Here is a 17565-nt window from a genome sequence, read left to right on the forward strand (position 1 = left end):
GACTTTTGAACAAAGGTGGCATATGTGGAAGGCGAAGTTACGGGATCTGGGAGACGTCACAAGTGTTGACTAGCAGAGTCGGCCGGTGTCTGGGTGTGGTGTGGGGAAGGCAGATAGGTTAAACATGAGCCTCAGGCTTTGGGAATTGGCTGAGGAAATACAATGAAGTGGAACGAGAAAGGAAGGGCAAAATTCTGCATAGGGCTTTGAAGTTGAATTCAACTATGCTGAGATGTAACAAGGATAATGCAGAAGTACAGATACACAGACAGACAGACACAAAGTCACACACACACACACACACACACACACACACACACACACACACATGCACACACACACACCATGAACAATTTGGTTTTGCTACAATAGAAGTAAGAAATAAAATTTTTCTTTGAAACATTATATATGAATACCAATTACCAAACATCTATCAGAGCACACACAGTAATCTAGAGTTCACAGTAAACAGGGGCAATTTCAGGGACCTAATATGCAACATCAGATTTGTCCACCATTGCTTCTTTAACACCAGAAAGTGCTATTATGCATATTGTGCATTTCAGATCCATGTCAACATACTGATGCTTTATTTAAAATATATTTGCATCCTCTATGCAAGGAAGGAAGAAATGGTTTTGACCTTTGTAAAGAAAATAATTTTTCTCTTCATGACTGTGCTTGGCATTGTGGGGAACATGTTTGTTTCTATGAATTACATGTTCAGCTGGTGGGGAGGCCCTGAGAAGAAACCCATACACCTTATTCTCATCCACTTGATTTTTACAAACATCATAATCCTTCTTGCAAAAGGATTGCCAATGACAATAGCAGCTTTTGGTTTGAGAAACTTCCTGGATGACATAGGCTGTAAGATTATATTTTATCTGGATAGGGTAGCCCGTGGCCTCTCCATCTGCACCAGCAGTCTCCTCAGTGTGGTCCAGGCCATCACCATCAGTCCCAGAGCATCTGGGTGGAGGAGGCTCAGGCCAATGTCTGCATGGCACATCCTTCCAATCTTCTTATTCTTTTGGATACTCAATTCTTTAATAGGTGTTAATGTAATCCATTCTACTACAAATACAAGACTGAATGTATCACAGCTTAAAAGTGATGACAACTACTGTTATTTTATGTTACCAACTCAGAAATTAAGATGGATTTTTCTTCTTCTCATGGTCCTGAGAGATGCAGTGTTCCAGGGCGCCATGGGAGGGGCCAGTGGCTACATGGTGTTTCTTCTCCACAGGCACCACCAGCATGTCCTCTACCTTCAGAGCTCCAAGCTTCTCTACAGAACTCCCCCTGAGCTGAGAGCTGCTCAAAGTGTCCTCCTTCTGATGCTCTGTTTTATTTTCTTCTACTGGACAGATTGTGTCTTTTCTCTATTTCTAAGTCTCTCTTTAACAGACAATACTTTGATGGCACATACTCATGGATTTCTGGCCCTTGGTTATGCAATGTTCAGCCCCCTTGTGCTGATTCACAGGGATGGACTTCTGACAGAGTGTTGGCATGCTCAGTGTGAGAAATTGAGAAAATATCTCTCTCAGTTATTTGTTCAATGAGTGTGGAAAAACTCTCAGTTCTGCAATATTGTGGGTAAGACAAAATTCCACACCCCTGACTGAGCATGTGTTTATTCTCAAATAATAATATCAGTGACTTAAGTCTTTCATAAAGAGTAGTCTTAGCAAATTACAATGATATTGAAACCTCTTTATCCATTGGCCATTCTTTATGGGACTTTATTTGTTTAAATTTTTATTAATCTACTGTATATGAATAAGTAACAGGGTTGCCTGAATTTACCACTGTGCATCACATGCATACATGAAGCCTGTCACTAACTGCATGTGAGTGGTGGTTCTGACCCAGTATGGAATTCCTGTGAATTGAACCTGAGTCCTACGGCAGTCCAGCCTGTGCTCTTAATACCTGAGCCATCTCTCCAGCACTGAGAAAATCCCTTTAACTAGGATTTGTAAAACTGTTTTTATTAATACCATGACTGTAAGCATGATGTAATCAGTTTATTCCAAAAATTTAGTTATCTTTCTCTGCTATTGTGCTTGCTAAATGTTAGTACCACGGAGCTATTTTAGGCTATTCAAAGTGTCTGTAAGTATTCATCCATAAAAAAGATATTAGCGAATTGTGAAAGAAATGACACCTACTATGCATTAACTCAGTAGGAGCCTGATGCAGCAACTACAACCCTTAAATATACTGAAACGTTTCATTGCTGTTCTATTTGTGACAGTTCTCTGCAGGAATAAAGACAGTTGATATGATATAAACAAGATAAAGAATACATAAGTAAGTTTCACTTTATATCTGTCTATAGTTCTATGATGACTGGAAACTGTGGGTTTGTGTTTTTCAAGATGAGCCAGTGGGCGTGACTGATGCAGACCGAGGCTTGTTTGCCGTCGCCCTTTACTAAAACCTGGGTGCTCTCCACATCACCTTTCAGCTCTTCATCACCAGAGAGATGCAGAGGATGTGGTTCTATGTTCATCTAAATGTAGCTGTCACTGCTCAGTTTCTTAAATTGGATCCATACAATAAGATATTGACATTGTTTGAGGAACCTGACAGACACATTGTGATAAAATAATTGAACATGAAATTGCAATATAGTTAGAAGTATGTTTATGTTTTTTTTTTTAATTTACCTGTCATATCTGACTAGAACCCCTGTAAACTCTTTGGGTCCATCAGAGATCTACTTGACCGTATGGATATGTATTTATTTCTTGCAAGCCTGCACATTTTATACAAAATTTTAGGTAAGTGATGTGCCTTGTGTTGTGCTATAGCTTAGTAAATAGCCTGATTTTCTACTATATCGTTTATGTGAATGTAGTGTGTGAGCGTATGCCACATTTGTGCAGATCTCCACACAGCCCAAAAGAGGACATTGCATCCCAGGGAACTAGAGCTACAGGTTGTCATGAGTCCTGTGACACGGGTGCTGCATAGAGAACCAGCAACCTCTCTTCACCGCCCCTCCAGCTCCTTGTCTTCTGATGTGAATGTGACTTGTTTTGTAGGTGACATCATTTTTCATATTATTCTTACAGCTCATTTGTTAAAGCCCTTTTCTAAGTATTTGACATAAAGAACCAAACCAATGAAGCACCTGCTAAATCAGTCTATGTGATTTCACTCAAAAGGAAGTGATGTAAGAACATGGAGAAGGAGCAAAGAAAGACGTGTTTAACCTGAATGATGAAGAGGTTGCTCAGCATTGAGTGTAGACTAAGAGATGTAGAGATGACTCAGTGAGTAAAAGCACCTGCTGACACGCAGACAACCTGGTCTGTCTCTGAAGAGGAAAGCTGACCTCCACATGCATGTGTGACAAACACATATGACCACACTGAGACACAAAAATAAGCTTTAAATTTAATTAAACAACTTTAAAGTATAGATAGGAGATGTATAGTTTTTGACACAGTGGGAATAAGGATGATCTACACTCAGAGTGGCACATAGGCCTGCTAGTTTAAATTTCTCTCTTAAAGCAGAGAAGATTGAGTGATATAAGACAAAAATCTTGATTATAACCTAAATTCAAATGTAAATACATGGTGGAAATAGTCATGAATCTAAATATGTAAAGGACAGTGAAGGCACCCTGGAAAGGGATGCCAGTTACGCCCTTCAGGAAACACACAAGACATGTGACGATTGGATTAATATAAACACCACCTCAAACTTTATCATTTCTTTATGCTGGACACATTGTACATCATTAGCAATGACCTGTAAGACTTTATACTAAATGAAATAAATAAGCTACATGTAGACAAATACCATATGATTTTACTAATAAGTACAATATGAACACAAAGAGCCTAGAGGTGCCAGTGTGTGATATGTAACCTACAGCCACCAGAGACTCCTCAATTTGTGAAACCTCCTTTTGGTGTGCACTCCATATATCAAGAAATACAAAATTTTTGGCTACTCAGAGTTTGTCAGTCTTTACCTTGAAAGTCTCCTTCTCATATGGCTTTCCCTGAGACTGTTTTTAAAAATCTGTTCACCCAAAGTAGTGAAAAGGATTGAAAGGATTAGGAGTTACAGCCTTGATGGAGGAAGTATGTCATTAATTGCGGCCTTTTGGGTTTCAAATTTTTAAGCCAGGCCCAGTCTCAGTCTCAGTCTCAGTCTCAGTCTCAGTCTCAGTCTCAGTCTCAGTCTCAGTCTCAGTCTCAGTCTCAGTCTCTCTCCCTGCTGTCTGCGGACCCAGATGTAGAACTCTCAGTCACCTCTCTATCACCATGATTCCCTCAATGATGATGATGGACTAAGCCTCTGAACTGGAAGCCAGCCCCTTAAATGCTTTTTTATACAAGAGTTGGTGTGTTTATGGATTCACTTCACAGCAATAGAACACTGACTAAGACACCAAAATTAAACAGACCCAAAGACTGTACAACCCAATGCTCTTCAATGCACTTAGACATTCAGAGACAAAGCTCTGAAGCTTCACATTAGATTTTATACTTTATTTTCAAATGTATTCATGCATGTATCCCCACCTGATTTTGAGGTGACAGCTTCTAATCTGATGATGTTGGCTGTATTATATTAAGGTTTTATTATGTAAAGGCCCGTTGCCTCCAGTCCTGCCCTCTTTAGGATTTTTATCATGAAGGCATGTTGGATTTTTCCAAAGCCTTTTCTGCATCCAATGAGATGATCATGTGACTTTTTGTCTATATATAAGAGTTTCACAATTATCAATTTATACATGTTGAACCATTCCTGCATCCCCATGATAATGCTGACTTGTTCATTGTGGGTACCCTTCATGACACATACCTACATTCTATTAGCAGGGCTTTTTAAAAAATATATGAATATAACGTTTTTGAAGAAAATACAGACAATAAGGTTTCTTTCTAAATGTTTCATCATAAAGATAACAATCCTCAATGTTTAATTATGAAATTTCCAAACATTTATTCATTCATTTATTTATCATTTTGATGTGTTTTTAATCATATTTATTTCATATAGTATATTCTGATTACTGTTCCCCTCCTCAACTCCTCCCTGGCTCTTTGTACCTCCATATATACCCAACTCCAAGACATTTCTTTCTTTTCCACAGAAATCAAATAAATAAGTAAATAATAAATGAAAAAAAGAAGCAGGCAATAAAACTACAATTTTTAAACACACACACATACACACACACACACACACACACACACACCATACAAACAAACAAAAGATTGGAAATCATAATAAACAATCAGTAGATCAGTATGAAAAATGAAAATAAAGCAATATGAGACAAAAAAAATCAAACAGATACAGAGCTTGGTGTGTGTTGGCAATCTACTGATGGATATAGTGTGGTTAATATTCCCAGTGATAGCTACTGGAGAAAACTAATTTTTCCTTTTGCACTTGGTGTCAACCACAGATAGTTTCTTGGTTGGGATTAGAGCCCATAAAGGCCCCAGGTAATAGATGACTCCGAGGAAAGCTGTGTCTTCATGATACAACAGGACCAATGCACATATGAAATCACATGCTGTGGCAGTACACACACAAGGCCTGCACGGGTTCCAGACACACAGGGTCCCACTACTGAGAGGGGAAGATTGTGGGTATTTTAATGAAAATCTTCCAAACTGTGTCCATCAAGGAGACTGGTCTGTAGTTTCACTTCTTTTCCTTGTGTCTTAACCTGATTTTGTACTAGAGTTACATGGGTTTTGAAAAAGGAAATTGAAAGTGCTCTCTGATTGCCATTGGGGCAGATAGTTAAGAGCTATTGCCTATAGATCTTCTTGAAGGTCTGATAGAGTTCAGCTGTTGGCCTGGGGTTTTTTTTTTTACAAAGCACTTTATTACTGTCCTAATGTCATCACTTTTTCATTGATCAGTTTGGGTTGTTGATCCCTTATGATTTAATATTGGAGAGGGCTCAGCCTGGAGATTGGATGTCACCTGCTTTGGCCTCTTATTTGAGTTATGGTGAATTTCTGTGCACTACACAACACTCATGACCCTTTTTCCTTATTATTTATTGAGTTAGACACCATTGCTGTACCATTTTTATAATGCTCTTCCATGTTGGTCAAACTGCAAAACTCTCCAAGGTCAGGTTTTAAAACTAAAATAACTTTTTTCCCCAAGATTTTTTGTGCCCCATCCTAAAGACTACCAGTAATGTCTAGCCCTGCTTATCCCTAACAACATCCAACTGTAGACCTAAAAGCATAATTTTTCAATCTCCTTCACATATCTCTTCATATGAAGAATCTAAGAAGGAACAGGACTGTGCCCTGTGTGCCAGAATCAACAAAAAAAGGAGCTGGTTTATTAATAAAATAAACATGATAGATAAACCTTTAGACAAACTAAGTGAAATGCAGAGAGACAATATCCAAACCAACAAAATCAGAAATGAAAGAGCGATATAACAACAGACACTGAATAAATACAAGGAATTATATGGTCCTACTTCAAAGGCTTATATGCCACAAAATTTGAAAATCTAAGGAAAATGGCCAATGTTCTTCATTGTTTCCACTTGTAAAGGTTTAATCAAGATCAGACAAACAAATTAAGTAGTCTGACTTCTCCTACAAAAATACAAGTGGATACCAATAGTCTCCCAACCAAAAAAAAAAAAAAAACCCAGGGACAAATGGTTTTAGGACAGAATTCTATCACATCCTCAAAGAAGAGCTAAAACCAAGACGCTTCAAGATACTCCATAAAATAGAAATGGATGAAACATTATCAAACTCCTTCTATGAGGCCACAGTCACCTTGATACTTAAAACATCACAAAGATTCAATAAAGAAAGAGAATTTCAGACCAATTTCTCTTATGAACATTGATGCAAAAGTGCTCAATAAAATACTTGCAAACCAAATCCAAGAATTCATCAAATACATCATTCACCATGACCAAGCAGGCTTTATCCCAGGCATGCAGGGATGGTTCAATATATGGAAATCCATCAATGTAGTACACCATATAAAAAAACTGAAAGAAAACGACCACATGATCCTCTCCTTATATGCCAAAAAAGCATTCGACAAAATCCAACACCCAGGAGACACTGTCAAGAGAACAAAGTGACAGCCTACAGACTGGGAATAGATCTTCAGCAACCCTACATCTGACCAAGGTCTAATATCCAAAATATATAAAGAACTCAAGAAATTAAACACCACCAAACCAAACAACCCAATTGAGAAATGGGGCTTGGAAATAAACAGAGAATTCTCAACAAAGGAATATCAAATGGCTGAGAAACACTTAAAGAAATGCTCAACCTCCTTAGTCATCAGGGAAGTGCAAATCAAAACAACTCTGAGATTCCATCTTACACTCATCAGAATGGCTAAGATCAAAAATTCAAGCGACACCACATGCTGGCGAGGATGTGGAGAAAGAGGAACACTCCTTCATTGCTGGTGGGAATGCAAACTAGTACAGCCACTTTGGAAATCTATCTGGTGCTATCTCAGAAAAATGGGAATAGGGCTTCCTCAAGACCCAGCTATTCCACTCCTTGGAATTTACCCAGAAGATGCTCCAGCACACAACAAGAACATTTGCTCAACCATGTTCATAGCAGCCTTATTCATAATAGCCAGAACAAGGAAACAGCCTAAGTGTCCCTCGGTAGAAGAATGGATAAAGAAACTGTGGTACATCTACACTATGGAATACTACTCAGCTATTAAAAACAAGGAATTCCCGAAATTTGTGGATAAATGAATTGAGCTAGAAATGATCATAATGAGTGAGTTAACCCAGAAGCAGAAAGACTCAAATGGTATATACTCACTTATATCTGCATATTACCCCAAGGGGCATGTCCCACGAAAGCCTTCACTTACCAGGAAACTGAGACAGAGGGGAGGACATTCTAGTGGGACTCTAGATGAGAGAAGCATGGGAGAATAGCAAAGTAGAAGGATCCAGAGGGTCCTAGAAACCTACAAGTAGAACATTATGATAGGCAGATTTGGGCCCAGGAGTCCCGCTCAAACTAAGGCACCAGCCAAGGACAGTATAGGCGGTAAACTTTAAACCCCTACCCCGATCTAGCCAATGGACAAAACATTCTCCATAGTAGAGTGGAGAGTGGGATATGACTTTCTCACATACTCTGGTGCCTCACCTTTGACCATGTCCCCTGGAGGGGGAGACCTGGTGGTACTCAGAGGAAGGACCAAGAAGAGACTTGATACCCTATGAGCATATACAGGGGGAGGTAATCCCCCTCAGGAACAGTCATAGGGGAGGGGAATAAGGGGAAAATGGGAGGGATGGAAGAATGGGAGGATACAAGGGATGGGATAACCATTGAGATGTAACAAGAATAAATTAGTAAAGGAAAAAAATAATTGGACACTAGCCCAAAAGAGATGTCCAATGAAAGTCTTCACTTATCAGGAGGTCGGGAGAGATGGAAGACTTCCTATTGGCACTCCAGGTGAGGGAAATGTGGATGGGAGAATGGGGAAATAGAAAGATCCAGAGGGTCCTAGAAACCCACAAGAAGAACATCATGACGGGCAGATCTGGACCCAAGGGGGTCTGCATAACCTACTGCACCAACCCATTACAATACATGCAGTAATCATTGAACCCCTGCTCTGATCCAGCCAATGGAAAGGACATTCTCCACAGTTGTGTGAGAGTGGAGACTGACTCTGACAAGAACTCTGATGCCTCATATTTGACCACTTCCTCTTGGTATAGAGGCCTGGTTGTATTCAGAGGAACGATAAGCAGGCTACCAGAATGAGACTTGATAGGCTGTGACCATGTGTTTGGGAAGGAGGTCCCCTTCTGTCACAGACCTAAGGGAGGGGAATAGGGTGAAAGAAGGAGGGAGGGAGGAACAGGAGGATAAAAGTGAGGAGATAACAATTTAGATGTAATTTGAATAAATTAATTAAATAAAAAAATAAAAGAATTTTAGAATTAGTGAAAAGCAGCTTATTTATACTTTACTCAATAGGTATGTAGATATTATAAAATCAACCCCATCACCACTTCTAAATACAGAAATGATGGAGGACTTGAACACCAAACTGGAAATACAAATACATCAATTAGGACAACAGTTCTATGAAAACAGGTCTAACTCAATTTTGGGAATTTAGAACTATTTTCAGATACCGTATAGTTAGAAACTAGAGGCAGAGTCAATGGTCAAACTCTGCCATGCCAGGGTAAGCAAGTCTTCAATCGTTTCTGCTTTACAAATATGTCTGCCAGATATAATGGGCCAGAAGGCTGAAGACAATCCTCCAACATTATAGTTTGTGTGACTGTTTGGCAGTGAACTGTGTCTGTCATTTTCTCATTTTGGAAGCTGCTAACTTTCACTTTCTGTTTACTCAGGTAATTAATTTTAGGGTTGAAGACCAGATAGTTTAGTTTCACAGTGAATCTTAGTTATTTATGGGTTAAATGTTTTTAGGTTTAGATAGAAGTTTTTAGGTTGATAGAGATGGGATATGATAGACATTGATTTACGTTCAGAGTTATAGACTCACCCAGATACAAAAAATGTTTTCTCCAAGGTTGTGAATCAAATAGGCAAAACACTATGAATGTACCCTTTATATAATTCCTAATTGTTTTATGGTCCATCTTGCTGTATGTAGTTTATTGTATGTAAGAATAATAATATAAATATACATGTAAATGTAAAATAAATAAAAATGTTTAAAAAGAAATAATTGGGAAATCAAATCAGCTATGGTGGCACACATCTTTAATCCCAGCACTCAGAAAAGTAGAGGTTGATGGATTGCTATGAGTTCCAGGCCAGCCTGGTCTACAAAGTTAGTCCAGGACAGCCAAGGCTACACAGAGAAATCTTGTCTCAGAAAAAAAATGGGGGGGGGGGAAGCTAGGAAATAGTATTGTAGACAAGAAGGTAAATAGCCTGAAATTCTTATCCTCTATTAGTGGGAATCAAAATGGTCTAACATTAGAAAGCTCTTCTCATTCACAGTTCTCCCTACATACCCACGTACCTATGAATCAGTCTATTTCTAGGAACTGCTCCTCCCTGTGGTCCTCACAGATTCTACAAGTGATTAAACTATGTGTGTGTGTCTATTTCATAATATCATAGGTGTGTGCTTAAGAGCACATGGCCCACCTCTTCACCCTGATTAAGTTTGTAAATTAATTACCCAATGTGTGCAGTCTATGAGGTTTCAGAGTATCAACATGGGAGAGCTAATATTGAAGGAAAGTAACCAGCAGGAAATAGAAAAGTGGTTTTTAAAATATCTCTTAATGTACAGGATTCTCAAAAATCATGAAAATGAACATCCTGCCCTTCACACTTTACAAGATAGATGTTGATGTGAGATTATACAAACAGACAGATAGTGAGCATAGAGGCTGCTTCCCTTGCTCTGTTTCAACATCTGATTCAGTAGTGCTGTGTGCTACATTATTTCAAATTCATTGACCTTCCTGTTTTATAATTTTGAATTTCTATTATTCTGTATGCAAGATATTTTAATGGACACTAAATAGAAACAATAGCTGTAAGTGTAGCTCAAGTGTGTTCCATAGCTTGTACCAACACTGGCTTTCTTTCTTAAAATCACACACAGAGCACATCCAAATGGTTAATCTCACTACATAGCTTCCTTTAGGGTAGTGAGGCAAGCTGTAATTCCAGCAGGCATTGTTGTGAAGTGGCACCCATACTCGGAAGCTAAGCACTCTGACCTCTGAGCCACCTCCCCAGCCAAGGTCTACTACTGCAAGTGCCACTCTGCAACATGGGAATATCATTTATGTGAGGCCAGCTTGTGGGACATAATGTTTTGTGTCAACTGCACCTACATGTATGGTGACACAATCATGCAGGGCACACAGGACCTTGAACCCATCTCCTATCGCAACCCAATGGTGCTTTTTCATAGAAAAACAAAATAGTGATATTGTTGCTTTCATTCTCAGCCTGCACACACATTTATTTACATCATATTGTATCCAGGTAAGAAAGGCCTCCTAGGAACTACAATAAAAAGTATGTGGAAGGACTACTCCTAGGCATAATAAGATTGAGAAGTGTTGTTGAAGTTTTATAACAAGTAGGGATTGCTTTGGAACAGGCCAATAAGGCATTTATACTTCAATTCCCATATGATAGTTAATATCTACGTGTGAAGCAATTCCTGTATGGCAAAGGCCTTCACTGCTGATGGGACTTGCACAGAAAGCAGAATCCCAAGTGCTGAGCATCACTTATTCTACTCCTGTCTAACAGGGACTTAAGAACGGGAAGTAAGAGGTTTGTTCCACATCAGGTCCCAGCCTGGCGCTTTGGGAAGGTCAAAACCCATCTGGAAATGCGGGATGCTCAGCACACAGAGAATTGGTTGGTGTTCATTTTCTTGACTCACGTCTTTCTTCTCAAAAAAGTTAAATCCTAATTATGCTTGAAGTAACTTTTAGCAAAACAGATGTAGTAATTGTGCAGAGAGAGGAAGGCTGTGCTTCAGGGACTGAGGCCTTGGAGAAGCCGTCCTTCCCCCTGACACTGTGACATGAAACTGCAATGCATAATGGCACCAAGAGCCCCACAAATCAAAACAGTACAAATATGACCTGGTAACTGTCACCTTCCCAGAGCAGCCCCAGAGCCTGTCTGCACCACAGAGGTCCAGGTGAGTGCATGGAGGTAAGATCTTCCATCCCCTCAGCTGGGCCATGGAGAGATTCATTAAAGCTGAAGTCTCTCTCTGACTAAGCCAGGGAGTAGTTGAGAGGCTCTGTGGGCTTTAGGTTCACCACTTTCCTTCTGACTCTGGCAAGGGTGGTACCTGGCTCTGGAGAGCTGAGAGACAAGTTCCTGTAGATAGAGAAATGGAACAGAAGTGCTGAAGCATCACTGTCCATCCTCAGGCTGTAGTACCATGACAGAGTTCTGGGTGGGTCTTTGCCTGAGGTTATCTTTTTATAGGAATCAGTAAGATAGAGAAGATTTTTAGATGTCTATAAACACTGGAGAAAAATATAATGGTACATTCCTATGACATCAGTACTGGAGGGACTGAGGCAAGAAAATTAATTGTTCAAGTCCAGCCTTGTTGACATTGGAGACTGCATCTCAAAACAACAAGACAATTTTTGTTTAAAAAGAAACAAAAATTCTTATTTTTTAGCTTCTATGCTTGCCAGCATTTTGACGCCAATGGTGTGACTAGTGCTTATAAAATTTGTATTTTTGCTTTGATGCATTTCCCCATTAGAAATTGTGTATTATGTTTTCTTTGACAATAACTTTAAATTCCTAATTTAAAGATTTTTCTTCTGTATTCACTCTTATGGTCTCTTGATTCAATCAAATATTATAAATAATCATCTCAACTTCAGTCATGGTATTCCTGGTGGATTGTAGAACTTTAAGCCTTAGAGTGTAACAGTTATCATCACTATCTTGAGAATCCCTGCTGTGAAGGATCTAGTCTGTGAACTAGCACATCCTGAAATAGCTCATCTTAACTTCATCCCAGCACTAAGCAGCAAAGAGCAACAAACTGTTGCTGTTTTTGAATGATTATTTTTATAAAACAAGGATGGATAGATGTTGCCTTCCTCATGCTTCGGGGCTAGTACCCAAATATGATATCATCCATCCATTTAAATATAAAACCACTCTGACTTTTAAAGTAATTTTCTAGCATTTCTGAAGATAATGTGGGAGACCAATCACCTCTCCCTCTCCTGATGGTCCACTTCAATAGAAGGTATCAATTATTAAAAGATTAGAAGCTGAGCACAAATATTATTTAAAGTTTGGAAAAGGGAAGAAATGTCTAAACAGAGGAGATGAAGCATTACACAAACAAAAAAATAAAATTTCCCATCATAACTTGGTGTGAATTGATGGAAGAAATTTTTACAGACTCCAATTAACTAAATCCTTAATATTGATTGTAAATAAGATAATGGAAGCTTATGTGCTTGGTGTTAATATCTTGAGCGTTATTCATTGTGTTCAGTTACTAAGCATGGTACTGTGATTTCTAGCCTGCAGTAGAGCAGCATATGAAAGGCAATGAACGAATGGGAGGATACAAGGGATGGGATAACAATTTAGATGTAATATGAATACATTAGTAAAATGTATTTTAAAAAAAGAATGGCAATGATTGACTTTTAGAGTCATGAAGCCACCTGAACAAAAACCTGAGAAAATATTCAGGTTCACAAATGTCACATGAGAGGTCAGGAGGACACAGACATTTATATAATCCCATGAGCTTAGCAGGAAGGTGAGCATTGAACAGAGGCATCCCAAGTACTCAGAACAAACACAAACACGTGGAGCCACCTAAGCATCTAGATTCCTCTTATTATAGGAAAGGTGCCCAATGTTCACCATAAATCCCTGAGAAATGAGAGTGGAGCTCCCAGACAAGAAGAACAACATCCTGCTGAGGTCTAAGTTCTGGAATCAGCTTGGGTTGATGTAGAAAAGAGCAGCTGGCCTGACAATCATGTTGAAAAAAATAAACAGAAGGAGAATGGGCTGCAAACCATGCAGAAACCTAGGGCTCATAAGTAATAACTGCAGGCATCTCATGACAGCATCTAACACCTCATCAATCCCCTTCCTCCATCCACCTTGTCAATAGCATCCTGTCCAGAGCTTCTCCATGCTCCCTTAGGTTTCCTGAGGTCACTAACTGGGGTCACAAATGCCCTGTTTCATCCATAGTGTCACAGCTCTCAGATAGCCTGTCTCCTAGAAATTACCACAGTCTTTTTCTAGACACCCTCACTGCCTACAACCTGGTGATTACATGTTTTGCAGCATATATTTTGATGATTTGTGTCTGACTGCAGGGATCTCTCTGGAAGGATAATTAAATTTGAGTTGACATTGAAGGATATCTAGTTCTCATTTATATGGTGAGAAATCACAGAACCATCTAAGAAAAAGTTTATAATTGCTTTTAAAATATTAAGATGTAGAAATTGAAGATACAAAATATATGGTCAAATGAAAATATAGAAGTTTTTACGCTCATCACGATGCAAATAAAAAAGAATATCAATCATGAAGGAGAGATTTGAAGGATAAAGTTACTCGATCTGAGAGATATCACAGATGTTGACCAGCAGGGTTTCCCAGTGTTTGTGTGTGATGAGCAGAAGGCAAGCAGTTTAAACATGAGACTCAGGCTTTGCAAATTCGGTAGAGAAATAGGGTCAACTAGAATGAGAAACAGAGAGTAAAATTTTGTTTAAAGAAATTTGTAATTCAGTTCAACAATGCTGAGATGTAACAAAAGTAATACATACGTACACACACACACACATACACACACACACACACACACACACACACACACACACACACACACACCACTAACTTGAACAGATCAGTTTGTTAGTATGAATCTAGATAATAAAGGTCTCCATTAAAATTTCAGGATTGAATACCAGTGACTAAACATCTATCAGAGCACACACAGTAAACCAGAGTCCACAGGAAAAGGGGTGAATTTCAGGGACCAAATCTGCAACATCACATGTGTGCATTACTGCCTCTTTAACACCAGAAAATGCTATTATGAAAAATGTGCATTTCAGATCCATGTCTAGCATACTGACATTTTCTTTAAAATGTATTTGCATCCTGTATAAAAGGAAGGAAGAAATGGTTTTGAAGTTTATTAAGAAAATAATTTTTCTCCTCATGGCCATGCTTGGCATTCTGGGGAATATGTCTGTTTTTGTGAATTACATGTTCAGCTGGTGGGGAGGTCCTGAGAAGAAACCTATACACCTTATTCTCATCCACTTGGCTTTTACAAACATCATGATTATTCTTGCAAAAGGATTGCCGAAGACAATACAAGTTTTTGGTTTGAGAAACTTCCTAGATGACATAGGATGTAAGATCCTCATTTACCAGGAGAGGGTGGCCCGTGGCCTCTCCATCTGCACCAGCAGTCTCCTCACTGTGGTCCAGGCCATCATCATCAGTCCCAGAGCATCTGGGTGGAGGAGGCTCAGGCCAATGTCTGCATGGCACATCCTTCCATTCTTCTCAGTCTTTTGGATACTCAATGCTTTAATAGGTTTGAACCTTATCCATTCTACCACAAGTACAGAAATGAATGTATCACAGCTTATGGGTGATAACAACTATTGTTATTTTATGCTGCCAACTCAGAATATAAAATGGATTGTTCTCCCTCTCATGGTCCTGAGAGACGCAGTGTTCCAGGGCGCCATGGGAGGGGCCAGTGGCTACATGGTGTTTCTTCTCCACAGGCACCACCAGCATGTCCTCTATCTTCAGAACTCCAAGCTTCTCTACAGAACTCCCCCTGAGCTGAGAGCTGCTCAAAGTGTCCTCCTTCTGATGCTCTGTTTTGTTTTCTTCTACTGGGCAGATTGTGCCTTTTCTCTATATTTAAGTCTTTCATCAGGAGACAACACCTTGATGGTAAATACACGAGACTTTCTGTCTCTTGGTTATGCAACTTTTAGCCCCATTGTGCTGATTCACAGGGATGGGTTTCTTCTTGAGTATTGGCATGCTCAGTGGGAGAAAATGGGAAACTGTCTTTCTCATTTATATGTTCAACATGTAAAAAAAAACTCTCCATTCTGCAATCTTGTGGGTAAGACCAAATCTCACACAGCAGTTTAAGTGTGTTTATTCTCAAACAACAATCTTGGTGACTCAATCCTTGCACTGAGAGTAATCTTACCAAATGACAAAGATATAGAAACCTCCTTACCCACTGTTCAGTATTTTTATGACATTTTATTTGTTTTACTTTTTGTATTAATTTACTATATGTGAGTATTTGTTCTGCATTTATGACTGTGTAGCATGTTCGTACATGGGGCGGTAGAGGCTGGAAGAGATTATCAAACACCCTGTGAATAACTGGACTTGACAGATGGTTCTGAAACAATATGTAGTTGCCGTGAATTGAGGCTGGGTCCTCTGGAAGTCCAGCCAGTGCTCTTAATATCTCAGCCAACTCTTCAGCTCCTAGACAATCACTTTAAGTAGGATTTCCAAAACTGGTTTACCATGACCATGACAAGAAATATGCAGATAGATTTTATAATTTTATCGAAATTCACACTGATGTAATTATAGTAATTCAGAATATTTTTATCTTTTGCCTAACACTGTTTCTAAATGCTCATACTATGGAGTTTGTTTAGGCTACAAAGTGTCTGTTCATCTATCCACCCATGTACTTTGCATTGATTCAATAGAGGCCCAAAGCACCAGTCACAGAACTTAAATGCACTGAAACACTTCATTTCTTTTGTATTTGTGACAGTTCTTGGCAGCAATAGACTGTATTTGTTGAGTAAACTAGATAACAAATACTCAGTAAAGTTTCCTTTTATGTCTGTCTATAGTTCTATGTTGATGTAAAATGTTGAGGTGCCTTTTCCAAGATGGGTCACTGAGTGTGACTGAGCAGACTGAGACCTGTGTGCAGCTGCCATCTGTTGACACCTGGGTGCTCTCCACAGCACCATCACATCTTTATCACCAAAGAGCTGAGGAAGACTCTGATTCTGCATTCATTTAAATGTAGGTCTTGCTGCTTAATCTTTTAATTTGAATGCATAAAATAAGATATTGGCATGGCTCTAAAAACCTGATGGACAAATTCTGGAAAATATTTAGGATATATACATTGAACATAAAATTGTAGTTTTTAAAAGAATTACCTGTTATATCTGATAAGAACCCTTATAAACATTTTGGATTCCTCATGGATTTACCTTATAGAATGAAGAGGGTTTTTTTGCATGCCTGTACAGTGTATATGAAACTTTTAGTAAGTGATGTATATGTATTGTGTTGTGCCATAGCTTATTAAAGAGTTTGTTTTAATATTATAAATACTTATTTTGCCTATGTGTTTGTGTCTGTGTGAGTGTATGTCATATGTGTACAAATGCCCACACAATTCAGAAGAGAGCACTGGGTACCAAGAAACTAGAGCCATAGGCTTTTGTGAGTTCTATGATGTTGAGTAAGGAACCAGGTTTTCCGCAAAGGGAACAAATCTCCTAATCATCCTTCCAGCTCCATGTGCTTACGATGTAAGTGTGACTTATTTATAGATAACATCCATTGTTCATATTATTGTTGTTGTTGCCACTTCTGTTTATTGAGACAGGGTTTTCTGTGTAGCCTTGGCTGTCCCAGACTCACCTTGTAGACCAGGCTATACTCAAACTTTGAGCAATCAGTGTGCCTCAGCCTCCCTGAATGCTGGTATTAAAGGTATATGCACCACCACACCCAGATGTTACACTTACAGCTATTTTTGTTAAAGCCTGTTTTTAAAAAGCATCTATTATAAAGACCAAAGAAATGAAGCACCTTCTAAATCAGTCTGTGTAATTTCACTCAAAGAGAAGTGATGTGAGAACATGGAGAACAGAAAAAGATGTTTTAATCTGAATGATGAAGAGATTGTTCAGCATTAAAAATAGAAAATGGAGAGGTGACACGTTGAGTAAAATCA

At 38.9% G+C, this 17565-nt stretch overlaps 2 pseudogenes across 2 annotated transcripts; both read left to right on the top strand.

Moving 5' to 3' along the window:
- Positions 1-599: 599 nt before the first annotated feature.
- On the top strand, positions 600-1609 carry LOC311606149 (vomeronasal type-1 receptor 4-like; annotated as a pseudogene). The gene has a single exon. The product of its transcript is annotated as a vomeronasal type-1 receptor 4-like (transcript).
- A 13081-nt stretch (positions 1610-14690) lies between these two features.
- On the top strand, positions 14691-15682 carry LOC311606147 (vomeronasal type-1 receptor 4-like; annotated as a pseudogene). Its single transcript has one exon. The product of its transcript is annotated as a vomeronasal type-1 receptor 4-like (transcript).
- The last annotated feature ends 1883 nt before the right edge of the window (positions 15683-17565 follow it).

Source organism: Acomys minous (genome assembly GCF_964271855.1).
Source record: "Acomys minous genome assembly, chromosome: 9".
Taxonomy (NCBI): domain Eukaryota; kingdom Metazoa; phylum Chordata; class Mammalia; order Rodentia; family Muridae; genus Acomys; species Acomys minous.